We start from the raw sequence: 16,260 nt of genomic DNA on the forward strand, positions 1-16,260 counted from the left end.
ATGCTAAACACTGTGACACTGATGTGCCAAATGCAATAATGGTTACCCATTATTGGTGAAACTTTCCGATTAAAACAAGCCTGGAAGCAGGAGTGGCAGCCACTTCCTAAATGGCTTGCCTCCTGAAACTCTATGAACAGTGTCCAGGCCTTTCATTTATAGGGTCGCTATGAGTCATCTACGACTCGACGGCACTGAACAACAACAAGAACAAGGGCCCTACAAGTTTATGTTTATGTAGCAAAAACCATACAGGTAACTGGCTATTAGCAGACACTCCTATGCTTATTTAATTCTGAAACAATGCCCAGCTTCATGTTAGCATGATTGCCCCTTGACGAACCATGAGCTAAGACAGATGGCCACTCCGCTGTGGGTGGCAGAGATGAGACTGGGCCAGGACCCGATGACTGACTGACTTCAGTGCCTTTGATCACATCCGAGGTGGCCCTGTGCTCTTTGCAAGTCTGATGGGGAGCTGTCTCTAGTCTTTACTTTCTACCTCTTTTTTTGCCTAAAGCTATTTTCTGGAAGCTCAGAATCAGAATAAAGGTGTCCTGAATTTTAAACAAGGTTTCAAACCAGGTGTTTGATGGTTCTGAATGGAGAGCGAGATGCAGAGGTTGTAAAGAGTGACAGTATGTATTCAGGTGTGATAATTTACCAGAAGCAAGTACCTGCCCCAGCAGAGGGGCAGAGGGCAGGGGGCCTCCTGGGGAAATAAAGACAGACTTTGATTGCTTTCTGCTGTCTGTCTCACTTCCACATTACAAGGAGTCCCGATGGTGCAATGGTTCAGTACTTGGCTAGTTAAAAAAGTCAGTGGTTCGAATCCACCAGATTTGCAGAGAAAAAACCTTGCCATCTGCTCCTGTAAAGATTTATAGTTTAGGAAATCCAGCGTGTCAGGTCTACTCCATCCTGTGGGGTCGCTGTGAGCTGGAGGGGAGTTACCAGCAGACAACAATTCACATTAAATCATCTGGACTTTAGTTCCATATTGCAATCATGTGCTTATTTATTATTCATGCAATAAAATCCCTTTTCACTTAACTGTAAGTGCTACTGGATTCTTTATTCAATGCTGATTTCATCTTGTTTTCTCGGGTTTAAAAAAAAATGAAAATGTATCCTACAGTAATTTTTTTCACCAGCAAAGATTTAAAACATTTTCTTTGTCCTAAAATATTCAACGTGAGTAGGATTGCTTGCTTTTTCCTTGAGCGTCAAAGAACACTGGGTTTTTTACGATGCTGAGTTTAAGCATATTTTCCCTTGGCATTTTTGGGCCCATGATCTTAAAGTTTGAGGTCACTTGTGGGAAATCTTGGGCCAGTCTGACCCTTACTCCGTTCAAGGTGACCTGTTGTTGTTGTTATTTGCTTCCTTCTAGAAGCTTCTAGGATTCCGTAGGCTGAAATTCCACCAGCATGTCACAGGGGGTTGTTGTTGTTGTTGTGTACCATCGAGTCAGAAGTGACCATAGCTGAGCCTCCAGCAGGTTTTCAGAGCCAGTTTAATCGCACGGGAGGAGATTGTACATCCTTCTCTCTCAGAGCAACTGGTGGATTTGAACTGCATGCCCTTGGGATCGCATCCCAGTTTCTCACCACTAGGTCACCAGAGCTGCCTGTCACGGGGTAAGAGAATCTTGCTCTTAGTGGGCTGTTATCTCTTCTTAAATCTTGTCAAGTTTTCTTCTATTATGTCCCATTCTGTTTAACTACACATGAAAAATCCCCAACCACCAGTGGCTTAAACAACATAGATGCTTATTTCTCCCTCATGCAAAAGATGTCCAGAGATGGCAATGACAGGCAGAGATAGACTGACTGTCCAGTGGATTTTCTGAGAACGCGCTCGCACAGGAGTTAAATATCCATTTTCCTCCCAAGAAGCAGCTGGTGGATTTGAACTACATGCCTTTGGGTTGGCAGTGAAGTTAGGCTATTTTTAGAAGAGGGATTTTTGCTTTTATGTAGTTATATCTGTCAGATTTTGTATCTCTTATTTCTTCTAGAAATGCGTACAAACATTAAGTATTGTGCCTGTGTACCATCCAAAGAGAGCTCACTCATACTTGACCCTCCAGAGGGTTTCCAGAGGCAGTTTAATTCCACAAGAGGAGATTGCTCAGCTTTCTCCCATGGAGGAGCTGGTGGATTTGAACTGCATGACTTTGGGATAGCAGTGCAGCTCCTTATCAGCAGGCCAACAGCAATGAACAAAGATGATTTAGCTTTCTATATTAAAATTAACCTTGATATTTACTTTAGGAACGATGTGAGATGAGTTAGAAGGCTATGAGGTGCTTAGGAGAAGACGGATTTATATCTAATCTGCTCTTAAATTGTTGTTGATTGCCTTCAAGTCGAGCACGACTCGTAGAGACCCTATGAACAAAAGTCCTGAAGCCCCTCTACAACTATCGACATTTATCAGAGTTCATAGAGTTTCTTCAATTTTCTTGATGTTGTTGTTCTGTGCCATTGAGTCACTTGTGATTTATAGCAACCCTATGTACTATAGCTCTGAACTCTGCTGTATGCTGAGCCAGTCTCACTGTCTCTGACACACTCACTCTCATTACTCCAGTTACTGGGTCAGTCCATCTCATCTGAAGTCTTCCTCTTCTGTGCTGTCTCTTCCAAGCATGACATCTGCCATGATATTTCCTCCTGTCCACATGCCTCAAATATGTGACATGGAGTTTCCAAATTCTTGCCTCCAAGGAACAGCCTGGTTTCACCCTCTACAGGCAGTTAACGGTATGTTCAATACTCTTCTCCGGCAACACAAGTCAAAGGCATCAATTCTTCTTCTGTCATTTTTGGTCATTGTTCAGTTCTCTGATGCATTGCAAGTAATGACAAAGACCATGGCCTGAATCAGGTGCACCTTACTCTCCAAACAGATATCATTGCTCTTTAGCACTTTGTAGATGTCCCTGACGATAGACTTCCCCAATGCAATTTGTCTTTTGATTTCTTGACTTCTGATGCCAAAAGTATTGATTGTGGTTCTGAGCAAGGGGAAATTGTTGACAACCTTAGACTCTTCTCGATCTATCATGATGCTGCCAATTGGCCCAGTGCTGAGAATCTTTGGCTTCTCGATGCTGAGCTTCCATATTGGAGACTACAGTCCTTGACCTTCTGAAGCCAGCGCTTCAGATCATCCTCAGTTTTAGAAACCAGGGTTGTGTCACCTGTACAACATAGGTTGTTGATGAGTCTTCCTCCAGTCTTGATGCAATATTCCTCCTCATAAAGTCCAGCCTCTCAGATGATTTGTTCTACATATAGATTGAAAAGGTGTGGAGACAGGACACATCTCTGACATTTCTTTCCTGATTTTGAAACTTGCAGTGTTTCCTTGCCCTGAGGACTGCTTCCTGGTGCAAGTATAGGTTTTGAATGAGTGCAATCAGCTTTATTTATATTGAGATGTAATCCACATTGAAGGCTGTGGTCTTTGCTCTTCTTCAGTAAGTGCTTCAAGTCCTCTTTGCTTTCTGCACCAAAGCTGTGTGTTGTTTGGATAACTCAGATTGCTGATAAAACTTCTGATTCTGAGGCTACACTCTTCTTCATAGAGTCCAGCTTCGTGGATTTCTTATTTGATTATTTGCTTATCATATATATTGAATAGACATGGAGAAAAAAAATCCACCACTGTTCATTACTGTGGAGCTAGAACCGACCCACAGCTGACCTACAGCAAGTTTCCAGGAGGCAGTAAATCTCACGGGAGGAGACTGACCCTCCAAGTTTCTGGTGGATTCAAACTGCCAGAAAAACTCTGGATTCAACCCAGAAATGGGCTTGATGAGAGCAGAAATTGTGAGGATGGCACAAGATTGGCTGAAGTTTTAATCTGTTGTATCTAAAGTCACTATGACATGACTTCAACACAATGGTACTCAACCAACAACAGCAGTAGCAGAGGCTGTTTGCATTCCTGGACCACATCCCTTCTTTCCTCCCTCCCTCCCTCCCTCCCTCCCTTCCTTCCTTCCTTCCTTCCTTCCATAGTCCAAGCTTCTCCTATCCCATCTCCTTCTCTATCTGCAGTCACATTCCCCTATCGCTCCCTCTTATAGGGAAGTCGGTGGTCATCTTTAGGGCCCACCCGGATAATCCAGGATAATCTCCCATCTCATCAGCCTTCATTTAGTCCCAGCTGTAAAACTCTGCTGTCACGTTGGGTAACGTTCACAGGACCTGGGTAACTCAGCTGGTAACTCAGTTATACAGCTGTTCACAGCCTTCCTCTGAAGCCTGGCCATCACATCAGCTCTGGGTTCTCCCCTGAGGGTCATCCTTGAAGGGCAGTGCCCAGGTCCACCTTAGGGGCCTGGCCTTTCTGAATGAAGTGACCAGCCTTTCAGAGCCTGAGTAGTGCACCCCCAATAGGCACCTCCAACCCTCTCTCCTGATGGGCGGCCTGGACTGTGCAACACATCACAGGGCTGCCTTGATACTGGCTGGCAGTGGCTTAGCTGGGCACCTCCTGGAGAGGGCTGTCCACGTCCAGTAGATGCTGACAGCTGGACAGGTGGCACAGAGACGGGTGGGAGCTGGAACACACCCTGAGGGTCTCCCTCGCTCTAGTCCAGATGGACCGCCCGACCCTCCTTGTGAGTTGGGACTGTGGCGACTACAACCCTGAGCTGGGACACACAGGAGCTGTGCTACACGCACCAAGAACTCACTCCGAGGTCCAGTACAGGAAGGATGCCCAGTCACGGGAGGTGAGGCGTTGGGCAGTGAAGAATGTGCGTGCTGAGGAGGGCGGGAGAATGAGAACCGCCTGTGTGCCTGGCACCTGGTCCCCAGCAGACGAGCACTTGGGTGGCCCCTGTGTGGCCAGCAGGTCACTGTCCACCTTTTGGTGCTGGAGCTGAGGTTCACAGAGGGGACGTGACTCGGTCACAACCAGCACAGATGCCCGTGCATTACAGCGGTCACACGGCCAGTGCAGACAGGGGCTGAGGATGGGGGTTCAACAGCTATGAAGCCCCGGGGATCTCCTGCAGGGGATCCTTCTCCAGAACCCCAATGAGCAGTGCTGAGAGAGAGAGCAGATGGCTCCCTGTAAAGCAGGGGGACCCAGGCCAGAACTCTGTCTCTTCCTGGCCCCAGGCTGCCCTCAGAGTCTATCAGCAGAACTTGGGGACCCTCAGAGCCCAGATCAGAATTTGCAGTGCCAACCCAGCCAGACACAGGCAAGATTCAGGGAATCTGATATCAGAAGAGAGAGGCAGGTATGGGCCCTGAGCTCCTGATCTCCTGCCTCAATGTCATAGTTCACACCACTGCACTCTGGGAGGCCACCCAATCGGGGTCTACACGGTCCCCAGCAGAGGGCTTGGAAGAGCTGATGACTTCACAATGAGGGCTGGACATAGTGGAAGGAGGTCTTTCCACCTTGGTGCTGTCATCTGTAAGGTGGGTGCGCTGCATTGACAACCAGCGTGTCTGGAGAAAGGATCTTCTGCCAGAGTGGGGGACAACACTTTCACAAAAGAGGAAGTACAACCAGATACCCCAAGATTGCAGGGAGTCCAGTGGTGATGGAGTTAGAGGCTCTGCCCAACTCTCATCTTTTCTTTCCACCCTTAGGAGGCCAAGAATGAAATTTTGCAAAAAAACACATAGCCTGTTGCTCTCAGAGCTGGAGACCTCCACCAGGTGCTGGGCTAGGGTGCAGGTCAAGCTCACCTTCAACGGCTACAATAAGATCTGGAGCGAGCAGAGCCAGGAGCACTCGTGGGACACCAAGTGGGGTAAGTCTCCTGGCTTCCGCTGGCTTCCTGGGACAGCCCAGGTGCATAGATGGATGGGGTGTGTGTGTGTGTGTGTGTGTGTGTGTGCGACTTCTCACCCCTGAACTCCCTTCCCAGCCTTTGCTGCCATGCACAGGACATGTGCTAACATGGGAATTGCTGTTGTTAGGGGCTGTCAAATCAAGGATGACTCACAGTGACCTTGTGAACAACAGATCTGATCCCTGTCCTATCTTGCGCCTTCCTCACTGTGTCTGACACAGTCACACCCATTGCAGCAGTCACAGTGTCAATCCCTCTTGTTAAGAATCTTCCATTGTTTCACTGACCCTCCACCTTTCCGAGAATGATGTTCCTCTCCAAAGAACAGCCTCTCTTAACAATATGCCCAAAGTATGAGAGAAGAAACTTCACCACCCATGCCTCTAAAAAGCCCTCTGGCTGCACTTTCTCCAAGACATCCCTCTTTGTTACATCGTCTTGAACAAGAACCTGAGTGGTACAAATGGGTAGAGTGTCTGGTTGCTAATGGAAAGCATGGAGGTTCAAGTACCCCCCCACCCCACCCCGAGGTCTGAGGATCTTCTTTCTCTGAACAACCGGCCACTGAAAACCTGCACACATGGTCAGGTTCTGCTCTGGTGCACATGGGTGGCGATGAATCAGACTTGACCCATGAGCAACTGGAGGTGGTCAATCTCGGATAATTTCAGCAACGTCAGCTCCCGGCATGACACAGAGGCCCAGACTGGGTTTTGACCTCCCTTGCTTCTTGTAGGTGCCCTTGGCAGTGGACAGCTGGTACACCTGTGTATGGGGACCCTGCTTTGTGTTCTCAGCATATCCTAACAACACAGACTTCACGTGGGTTCTGCAGAGGTGCTCGCCAGATCTCCAGTCCACCAGGAGAGGGAGCCCATGAGCAAAGCTGGAAGGCTCAGGGAGAGACAAGGGTTTTGACTGCGAGAAAGGGATGCAGGGAGGCAGGAGGACAAGTGCGTGCCAGTGGCCCCTGCAGAGTTTGATGCTCAGAGTTGTGCTTGTGAAGGGGGCTGCGGTGCAGAGAGCGGTGGCCTGAAACGGCAGGAGCTGGGACTGCTTCTGTTTCCAGGGTAGGGAAGGCGGTGACTTAGTGTCCACGGGGCGATGATCAGAAATGGAGAGGTTGTTGGAGCACCGGGAGGGAGAGGCTGAGCATAGAGTAAGAGAGATGAAGGAAGCGAAGAAGGCAGGCCCTGGACTGGGTGTGAGAAGCTGACAGATTTGGGGGGCATGGTGGGAGTAGGAGTGTGAGTTTGGTCTTGGGCATTTTATTGTGAGGGGCTGGGGGATCCTGGAGGAGCTGTTCAACAGGAAGGCAGCTTCCTTTATGCATTCACTCATTCATTCACTCATTCATTCAGCTTCCCGTCTTGGTGTCCACGCTGGGCAGGGCTTCAGGATGTGGCTAGGAGGGCAGGGAGACCACCCACCCACCATCCCTGCCTCAGGGAGCTGCAGTGTCCAGGCTGAGGTCCTGGACTGAGGCAGGCTGTGGACCCTCAGTCTGCCAGGAAGGAAGGACAAGAATAGCCAAGATCAAATCATCACTGAGCTGACTGAGATGGGGTGTCTCTGGGAGGGAGGGCCTAGAATCAAGTTAGGTTGAGCGACAAAGAGGAGGGTCAGAAGGGGGCTGACATGAATTTTTGGGGCACAGTGGACAGACAAGGTGGAAGGGAGAGCTTAAAGCAAAATGCAAAGTCAAGAACAGGGGTCAGCTGTCTTTCCTCACATGAAAAATCATGTCCAGGCCCCGCTCACCCTTTTCCCCTTCCAGGTCTGCTGGGGAGGCCCTCGTCCCACCTCTGTTCTCCTGACGGGATGTACTTTGCTCACTGTGGGGGTCGTGAGGTGTCATCTCTCCCCACGGAGAGCCCCTACGACTCACCATCTGGACCTGAAGTAACACTGACCATCTTCGAGCCCAGAGAGTGGCTTCCCAGCCCCCAGTCCAGTCTGGCCACATGCTCAGGCAGGCCTGAGAGCAAGGCTTGTGTCTTCAACTTCGGTGGCCCCTACCTCAGGCCACCCTTTAGCCACTATCTTCCAGACCTCAGGGGTCAGTTGATGTCCTCTCACGCAGATGGAAGTAGGAAGCCACCACCAATGAGGTCACTAGAGTACTTGTGTCTGCCCCCTGGGGAATAGGTACAGGCCATGAGTAAGAGCCAGGCTGTGGATGCAGAGTTGGGACCCAGCCCGGGGCCTGAGGGGAGCGCCTCCTTGGAGTCAGAAGACGCTGCTCCTCCTCCTCCACCCATGGAGCCTGTAGTAGGTGCTGGGGGCCCAAATGACAGCCTGGCATCTCTGGACTCTGGCTATGTCACCCCTGCATGGGTGGCTCTTCCGCCACCACTGAGGGCCCTATCTGTCTCCCTGGCTCCCCCTCTCAGCAGAACCCCTGCCTCTGTCCTGGCCAGTGGGCCCCCTGGAGTGCTCCTAGGCCTTTTGCAGACCCCTCCTAGGTCTCAGGACTATGTGGGACTCCCTCCAATGAGGGGCTAGCCCTTTAGGTCTCTGGCTGTCCTGAAAATGCAGCCCAGTCAGACCTGAACTTGAGAGGTATGCGAGGTGCCTGGTCTCGCCATACAGAGGACTTCCTGTCCTCCATCAGGTGGGTGGTGTCTGGTCTCCCCACACGGAGGACTTCCTGTCCTGCTGCATGTGGGTGAATGATACCTCCCCTCCACCGACCCTCCCCAGAGCAAGACTTCCAGAACCCAGACACCCTCTCAAATCATTTGCCAAATGTATATCCCCTCTTCAAAGTCACGGCTCTCTGTGGCCTCCAGCTGTCCCTGGGAACACCAACAGGCCTGGAGAGGTGTGGCCATCTGTCTCAATCGAGACTCTGTCCCCTCCACTAAAGATTATGGCATCCACTGATCCTTCTCCTGAACTGTGTCCGGAGTAGGTGGTGGTGGGCAGGGAGTCTCCCAGCTTAATCGTACAGTGAATCCCGTGCAGAACTCAGAGTTCTGTTTCAGCAGCACCACGCAAGGCCCAGGGGTCTGCATTTCTGAAGAGTAGGCCAGGTTTTTCCAGCTGCTGGTTTACGAGCAACCAAGGTTTGAGAACCTTGGATGTGAAAACAAGTCTGGAAAAAAATGACAGTTCAGCTCTGTCCCTCAGTCATGTGTTGCCTTTGAAAGTCTCCTGAAAGACTTGGGATGACCTTAACCCAATGCCCTTACCTCTGCTTTCTAATTATCCCAGAATGGGCAGGGAATGTAGATAATTAAGGTTAATTATGTCGAATTAATGGATTGTTCAAGATTATTTTTCTTCCTTGTTGCCATTTTGTTACTACTTTTAAAAAATAATGTATTATACCAGAAAATATAACCAGTAACATTCCTACCATCTGGTACTTAAAGTTTTATTTGTAAAAGCAAATCACACTTATGTACAAGGTATGAATCACATCACACTCACCTGCCTCTGAAAACCCACTGGTGGGTCAGCTATGAGCTGATTCCAACTTAACAGTAAACAGCAGCATCAACAGCTGGTGGCATAATCCACAGGGACAAACTTAAAGCCCGGGTCCCTTTGGCAACTTGACTCTCCCAGTGTCTCCACAAGAGAAAAATTGGCAAGCTATTCCTGCGGGATTTATTGCCTCAGAAACCTATGGAGGGGCAGTGTGAGTCAGTTTATAATCAATGGTGATGTGAGAGAGAGGTTTTAAAGACCCTAAACTCTTTCTTCCCCCTATTGGTTTATTTACAAAACTCAAATACAAATTCAAACAAATTCTTTCAATTTCCCTCACCCTCCCTGCCGCCATCCATCAAATTATACAACCCAAGGATTAATCCCCTCTTTCCCTGCACATTCGTATCCCTCTGCTTCCAGCCTCTCCTACCCCTTCTGCCTCCTTATACTCATTCTACAATAGCTGTTTTATGCAATGTTTATCCTTGTGGGACTGAGTTAGTTCACTCAGCATAACGCTCTTCAGTCCCTCCCAAGTTATTGCTCCTGCGTGCTGCATAGTATTCCACTGTGTGAATGTACCTTAATTTCTCAATCCATTCATTTGTAGATGGACGTTTGGTCTGTTTCCATGTTCTTGCGATGGTGAATAATGCTACTATGAACACTGGTGTACAAATCTCAGTTTGTGCCTCAGTTCTCATTATCTCAAGGTGTATTCCAAGTAGTGGAATAGCTGGGTCATATGGAATTTCTATGTTCAGCTTTATGAGAAAGCATCAACCTGCCTTCCAGAATGATTGCACCATTTTACAATCCCACGAAGAAGAGTTCCTTTCTCGCCACATCCTCTCTGACATCTGTTACTTGCTGCCCTGTTAAACTTTGCTACTGTTACTGGAGCAAGATGATATCTCATTGTGATTTTGATTTGCATCTCTCTTATTGCCAATGATATGGGGCATTTCTTCTTGTGTCTGTTTGCCATGTGAATATCTTCCTCTGTGAAAATTCTTTCCATGTCTTTTGTCCATTTTGTAATTTGGTTATCAGACTTTTTCTTGTGGAGGCCCAGGAGTATTCTGTCAAGTTTTGTTATAAGACTCTTGTCTGAGATGGTATTACCTGTAGGTTTTCTTTTAACTCTGTTGGAAAAAGTTTTTGATGTGCACAGGGATTTAATCTTTAGAAGGTCCCATGCATTAATTTTATCATCTTTAGACTGCACATTTCTGGTTGTATTTACCATGGACTCATACTTCTAAGCTTGATCTCACTTTGTCTCTTAAGAATGTGATGGTTTTGGGCTTTCCTCCCAGGTCTCTGATCCACCTTAAGTTGATTTTTGTGTGTAGTGTGAGATGTGGATCCTGTTTCAGCTTTCTATGTCGAGTTTTGCCAGCACTATTTGTTGAAGAGGTTATCATTTCCCCACTTGATAGCTTTGATTTCCTTGTCAATTATCAGTGTACCATAGATAGCTGGGTCTATTTCTGGGTTCTCAATTCTGTTCCTTTGGTCGAAGTGCCTGTCATTGTGCCAGTACCATGCTATTTTGGTTATCACTGGTGTGTAGTAGGTTTTGTGTGTGTGTGTGTGTGTGTGTGTGTGTGTGTGTGTGTGTGCGCAGTAGGTTTTGAGGTCAGGGAGTGCTAGGCCTCCAACCTCTTTTTTGTTTCTCAGAAGTGTTTTGCTTATTCGGGGTCTCTTGCCTCTCCAAATAAATTTGATCATTTCCCTTTCACTCTCCTTGAAAAATGAATTTGGTATCTGGATTGGGACTGCATTGAACATGTAGATTGCTTTTGGTAGGATTGTCATTTTCACCATATGGAATCTTCCTATCCATGAGCAGGGCTCATTTTCCCCATTTATTTAGGTCTTTTATTGTGTCTTGCAGAAATGCTCTGTAGTTTTCTTTGTATAGGTCTTTTGTATCTCTCGTTAAAGATCCTAAACTCTGAGGCACGAGCAAGATGAGCCAGGTGAGACGGGATGTGGGCAGGTGAGACGGGATGTGGGCAGGTGAGACAGGATGTGGGCAGGTGAGGAGAGGGCTGCATCCCGGCTGCATCTGTAGCTCCCTCAGGAGCTGAGGAGGATCTGGGGGTGCTTGCTCCCTCCCTGCCTCCTACCTCTCACTCTGCCTTACCCCCTCAGCCCTGATGCTGCAGGTGCCCAGTGCTCTGTCCTCTGCCAACAGCTCTAGCAGCAGAAGCAATGGCAGTAACTGTGACAAGGACACAAAACGTGTCCTCTCACAAAGCTTTAATGTGGTGCTTGCACCATGTCCAAATCATATAACGTCCTATTGCATGGAATTTATTGTGGACATTGTTTTGTGGTACGTGACTGTGTCATTGTTCGGTGACACCGAGTTGACTATGACCCATAGGGCCCTGTGGACAACACATCTGAACCTCGTCCCATCCCAGGCCGTCCTCACCATCTCTGATACATTAGAGCCCATTGCAGTAGTCACTATATCAATCCAAACACTCTAGACAAATCGCTTGGGGATTTTCCTCTTTTTTGCCATCCCTCCTCCTTTCGAAGTGTGAGGTCCCTCTCTATTGAATAGCCTCTCATAGCAACAAGACCAAAGTGTATGACACAAAGCTTGGACCTCTTTGCCTCCAAGGAGCACTCTGGCTGCACCTTCTCCAAGACATACTTGCTTATTCTGGCCATCTTTAAGATGTTCAGTACTGTTCTCCAGCACCACCATTCAAAGGCATCAGTTCTTGCCTCCAAAGAGCACTCCAGCTGCACCCTCTCCAAGACATATTTGTTTGTTCTTTTGGCCGTCCATGGGATGCTCACTGCTCTCCTCTAACACCACAGCTCAAAGGCATCAATTTTTCTGTCATCCTTATTCGTTGTCCAGCTGTCAGATGCATAGCAAGTGGCTGAAAAGACCACAGCCTGAATCAGGTACACCTTAGTCCTCAAACTAACAGCATTGCTCCTCAATAATTTGGAGAAGTCCATGACTGCAGACTTTCCCAGTTCAATGCATACCCTGATTTATACATATGTATGTATATGCATGACTCCGGAAACTCCATGGACTTTGATAAATGCAGATAGTTGTAGAGGGGATTAAGGCCTCTTGTTCATAGGGTCACTATGAATCATGCTCAACTCAAAGGCAACCAACAACAACAACAACAACATATGTATGTTTTTGTTTTTAGGTACCGTTAAGTCAAATACAATTCACAGCACAAATGCATATAAATATGTGTGTACACACATATATAATGTATATACATATACCACTTACAAAATATACCCAGTCCTCTTTAGCATCTCATTCATTAATTATTATTTTACCTAAAGTATTTTGATGTCCCTCTCCAAGGACTGGTCCCTCCTTGCAACATGTCCAAAGTACGTCAGACTAAGCTTCAGGATCCTTACCTCCAAGGAGCAGCCCGGTTTAACCCTCTCCTGGATGAACCTGTTAGTTTTCTTAGCAGACCTTCGATGAGATGGATTGATTCAGTGACTGGGGTAATGGGGGTAGGTGTGTCAGAGATAGTGAGACTGGCACAGGATAGGACAGAGTTTAGGGCTGTTGTACATAGGGTCGCTATGAGTTGCAGGTAACTCGACAGCACATAACAACAACAAAGTATTTTGAAAGGCAAAGGGTGTGGTATTAATTTACATTAGTTTGGATTCTCTATCTAGGCTCTCTGGGCTTGAAACCTAGCCTTAATCATGTTTAGGCAATGTTCTTTATAATGCCTCAGTTTCTGCATCTGTACAATGGGCTGATAATCATCCTCATCTCCTTGGGCTCAGGTTAATAAAGTGCCTGGCATAAATTTAACTGCCAACTGAGTCATAATCGACTCAACAGCACCGAACAACGGCAGCGTGTCACATCTTACAGACCTTCTTTCACTTAAGCAAACGTACAGTGAATGCCTGTTGTGTTTGTCTCTAGCTCCTTATGTTTTTGTTTAAATATTTGCAACATTTCTTTCTTTTTGTTGATCTGCTGTATGTGGAACATGTGTGTTTAAAGTTAAAAATGGAGTTTAGTTTTAATCAGATTCTCTTTATTTAAAAGAGTTTTGCCTTTGCATTTTCCTACACTGTTCCATTTGAAAAGGTTTGTGAGATTATGTCTTCATGGATAGTTAATTTTTCGTTTAAATTTTCTTTGTCTCATTTAATACACTTGGCCTTAAGTTCTGTTTTCTCTGATAAAAGCACTGCAACCACCTGCATTTCTTAGCTGCTCTTATTACAATTGGTCTGGAATATCTCTTCCATTCCATTATTTTTAACTTTCAAGTGACTTTGCTCAGAGTGTGTCTTGAAAACAATCTTTAACTACATTAAAAAAAAATTCAATCTGAGAATCCTTGCCTTAGAGAATCCACTTGCCTTTGTTGTGGTATCAAATCAATATTTTACTTCTTTTTTGCTTTGATAAATTAGCATTTAAAATGTTGGTTCTGTTTTACAAAAACAACACATCAATTTAAGGCTGTCAGGGTGAAAGTCTGTAGAATAACAACGTCCAGTTCTGACTCCTCACCAAAGCCAGAGCCAAGGCATTTTGGGGACTTTTGATGTGTGTGTCTCTAGTATCCAGCAATTAGTCAAACTTCTCCGCCCTCGACAGCCCTTAGTAGAAGAATGGCGTCACCTGGATGGGGAAGTAGAGGTGGGGAGAGTGACAGATGTCCAAGACTGTGACCAGATTTCATCTTAGCCAGGACATACAGCTGGAACCAAAGTCTAGTGAAAGCCTCTGCTGTCTGGTTCACCGTGACTCACAGAGGTGGCCCACAGCACAGAGGAGAAGCCCCAGAGGGTTCCCAAAGCTGCAGTCATTACAGGAGCAGGTTGCCAACCAAGTGGCCGGTGGGTTTGAACAGCCAACTCTTTGGCTAGCAGCCGGGAACTTAACCACTGCTCCATCAGAGCTCCTACATGAAGACATGTGCTGTTGTTGTTTGCTGTCAAGTCAGAGGCAATTCATAGCTGACTCCCCAGTAGGTTTTCAGAAGTAGTAATAGGAGTCAAAAAAGGGGGACAAGATGTAATGGGGACCACAGAGATTGGACTGAACTCTGCTTGGATGGACGACGGGGTATGAAGAGAACAGATTTCCCGTGGAATCTCCACTCGAGTCAGGACTTTTAGAGGGAGTCACACGTCCCAAGTGAGATGATGACTGTTAACAGGCTCAGGCCTATCAGAGACAAGGAGGATGGCACAGGATAGGGCAAGACTCAGATCCACTGTTCACGGGGTTGTGGTCTACTTGATGGCACCTAACAGCGACAACAAAGGTCCCAGGAGAGGTAGGATCACCTCTGTCCAGGACCTTATCTAAGTCCCCTGCATCTTAACCCCTGCCTCTACTGCTGCCCAATGTTTACTTTACATAATTTTGTTTTCTTGTTGTTGTGAACAGACAGAGAACAGCCCATACATGATCCACCGGTTTCTACAAGCACGATCTTGTGACGTTGACTACATTCTCTGAGTTGTGCATCCTTTCCCACCTTCCTTTTCTGTTCTTCCTCCTCTATCAATAGACATTCATTGTCCCGAAGAAGATCAAACACTGCAGACTGCAACACAGATTACATCTCAGAATCAAGAAAATAAAACTTCTCACCAGTGGACCAATAGGCAACATCATGATAGATGGAGAAAAGATTGACACTGTCAACAATTTCATCTTACTTGGATCCACAGTCACACACTTGGTACCAGCAGTCAGGAAATCAGAAGGCAAATTGTACTGAAAAAGTCTGTAGTCAATGACCTCTCCAAATTATTGAGGAGCAATGGTGTTAGCTTAAGGAGTAAGGTGCACCTGGTTCAGGCCATGGTCTTTCCAATGACCTGCTGTGCATCTGAGAGCTGGATAATTAATAAGGGTGACAAAAGAATTGATGCCTTTGAACTCTGGTGCTGGAGGAGAGTACTGAGTATACCGTGACTGCCAAAAGAACAAGCAGGTATGTCTTCGAGAAGATGAAACCAGAGTGCTTCTTGGGGGCAAGGATGATGAAGCTTCTTCTCACATACATTGGACATGTTGCTGGGAGAGGTTATTCCTTGGAGAAGGACATCATATTTGGAAAGGTGGAGGGATGGTAAAGAGAGGAAGACCCTTAAACAGGTGGATTGACACATGACTCCAGTTATGGGCTGGAGTATGTCAGATTGTGAAGGTGTCACAGGATAGGACAGGATTCAGCTCTGTTGTTCATAGGGTCGCTATGAGTTATAATCAATGCCACCTAATGACAACAACGAGGTTGTTATCTAATCTTTTGAGTTGCTGTTGTTGATTTGATCCCACAAGGTACATCTTAAAAGAGTGTAATGTTCAAGACAGACGTTTTTCACTAAACTATTGTTTGATTTTAGAATGCTTAAGAGATACTTTTGGTTGAAAGGTTAAACATTATTTTAGGTCAATATGTTCATTAGTTCATTCACCATGGCTTCAGAAAGTCTGTGGAAAAGTAAAACTCTGTTCTGGCACACTAAAGATCTTCCAGGATTTCAGTGTGTGAGGAAAACCCAGTGGTCATGGAGTTGGTTCTCACCTGGGGTGACTCAGCGTGTGTCAGGAGAGAGCAGCTCTCCACAAGCTTTTCAATGTGTGATTATTCCGCAGTGGATCTCCAGACACCTCCTCAGAGACGCCTCTGGGTGAACGCAAACCTCCAGGTCTTCAGTGAGCAGCTGAACAACTATAACCACCTGGACCCCCCAGGGCCTCGCTCTCTCTGTGGGGTGCACAGCACGGACCCCTTCGTGCATTTGATTTGACGCATGTGGCGTTAGAGAAGAGTACAGAACATACCACGGACTGCCGAAAGAACAAGTAGGTCCGTCTCCGAGGGAGTGCAACCAGGCTGCTCCTTAGAGGCAAGGATGGAGACACTTCACCTCACACACTTTGGGCATGTTGTCAAGAAGGGCTAATTCCCAACCCCCGTGTCAGT

This window comes from Elephantulus edwardii, unplaced genomic scaffold (genome assembly GCF_000299155.1).
Source record: "Elephantulus edwardii isolate Elephantulus edwardi_28Jun2011 unplaced genomic scaffold, EleEdw1.0 scaffold00086, whole genome shotgun sequence".
NCBI classification, from domain to species: domain Eukaryota; kingdom Metazoa; phylum Chordata; class Mammalia; order Macroscelidea; family Macroscelididae; genus Elephantulus; species Elephantulus edwardii.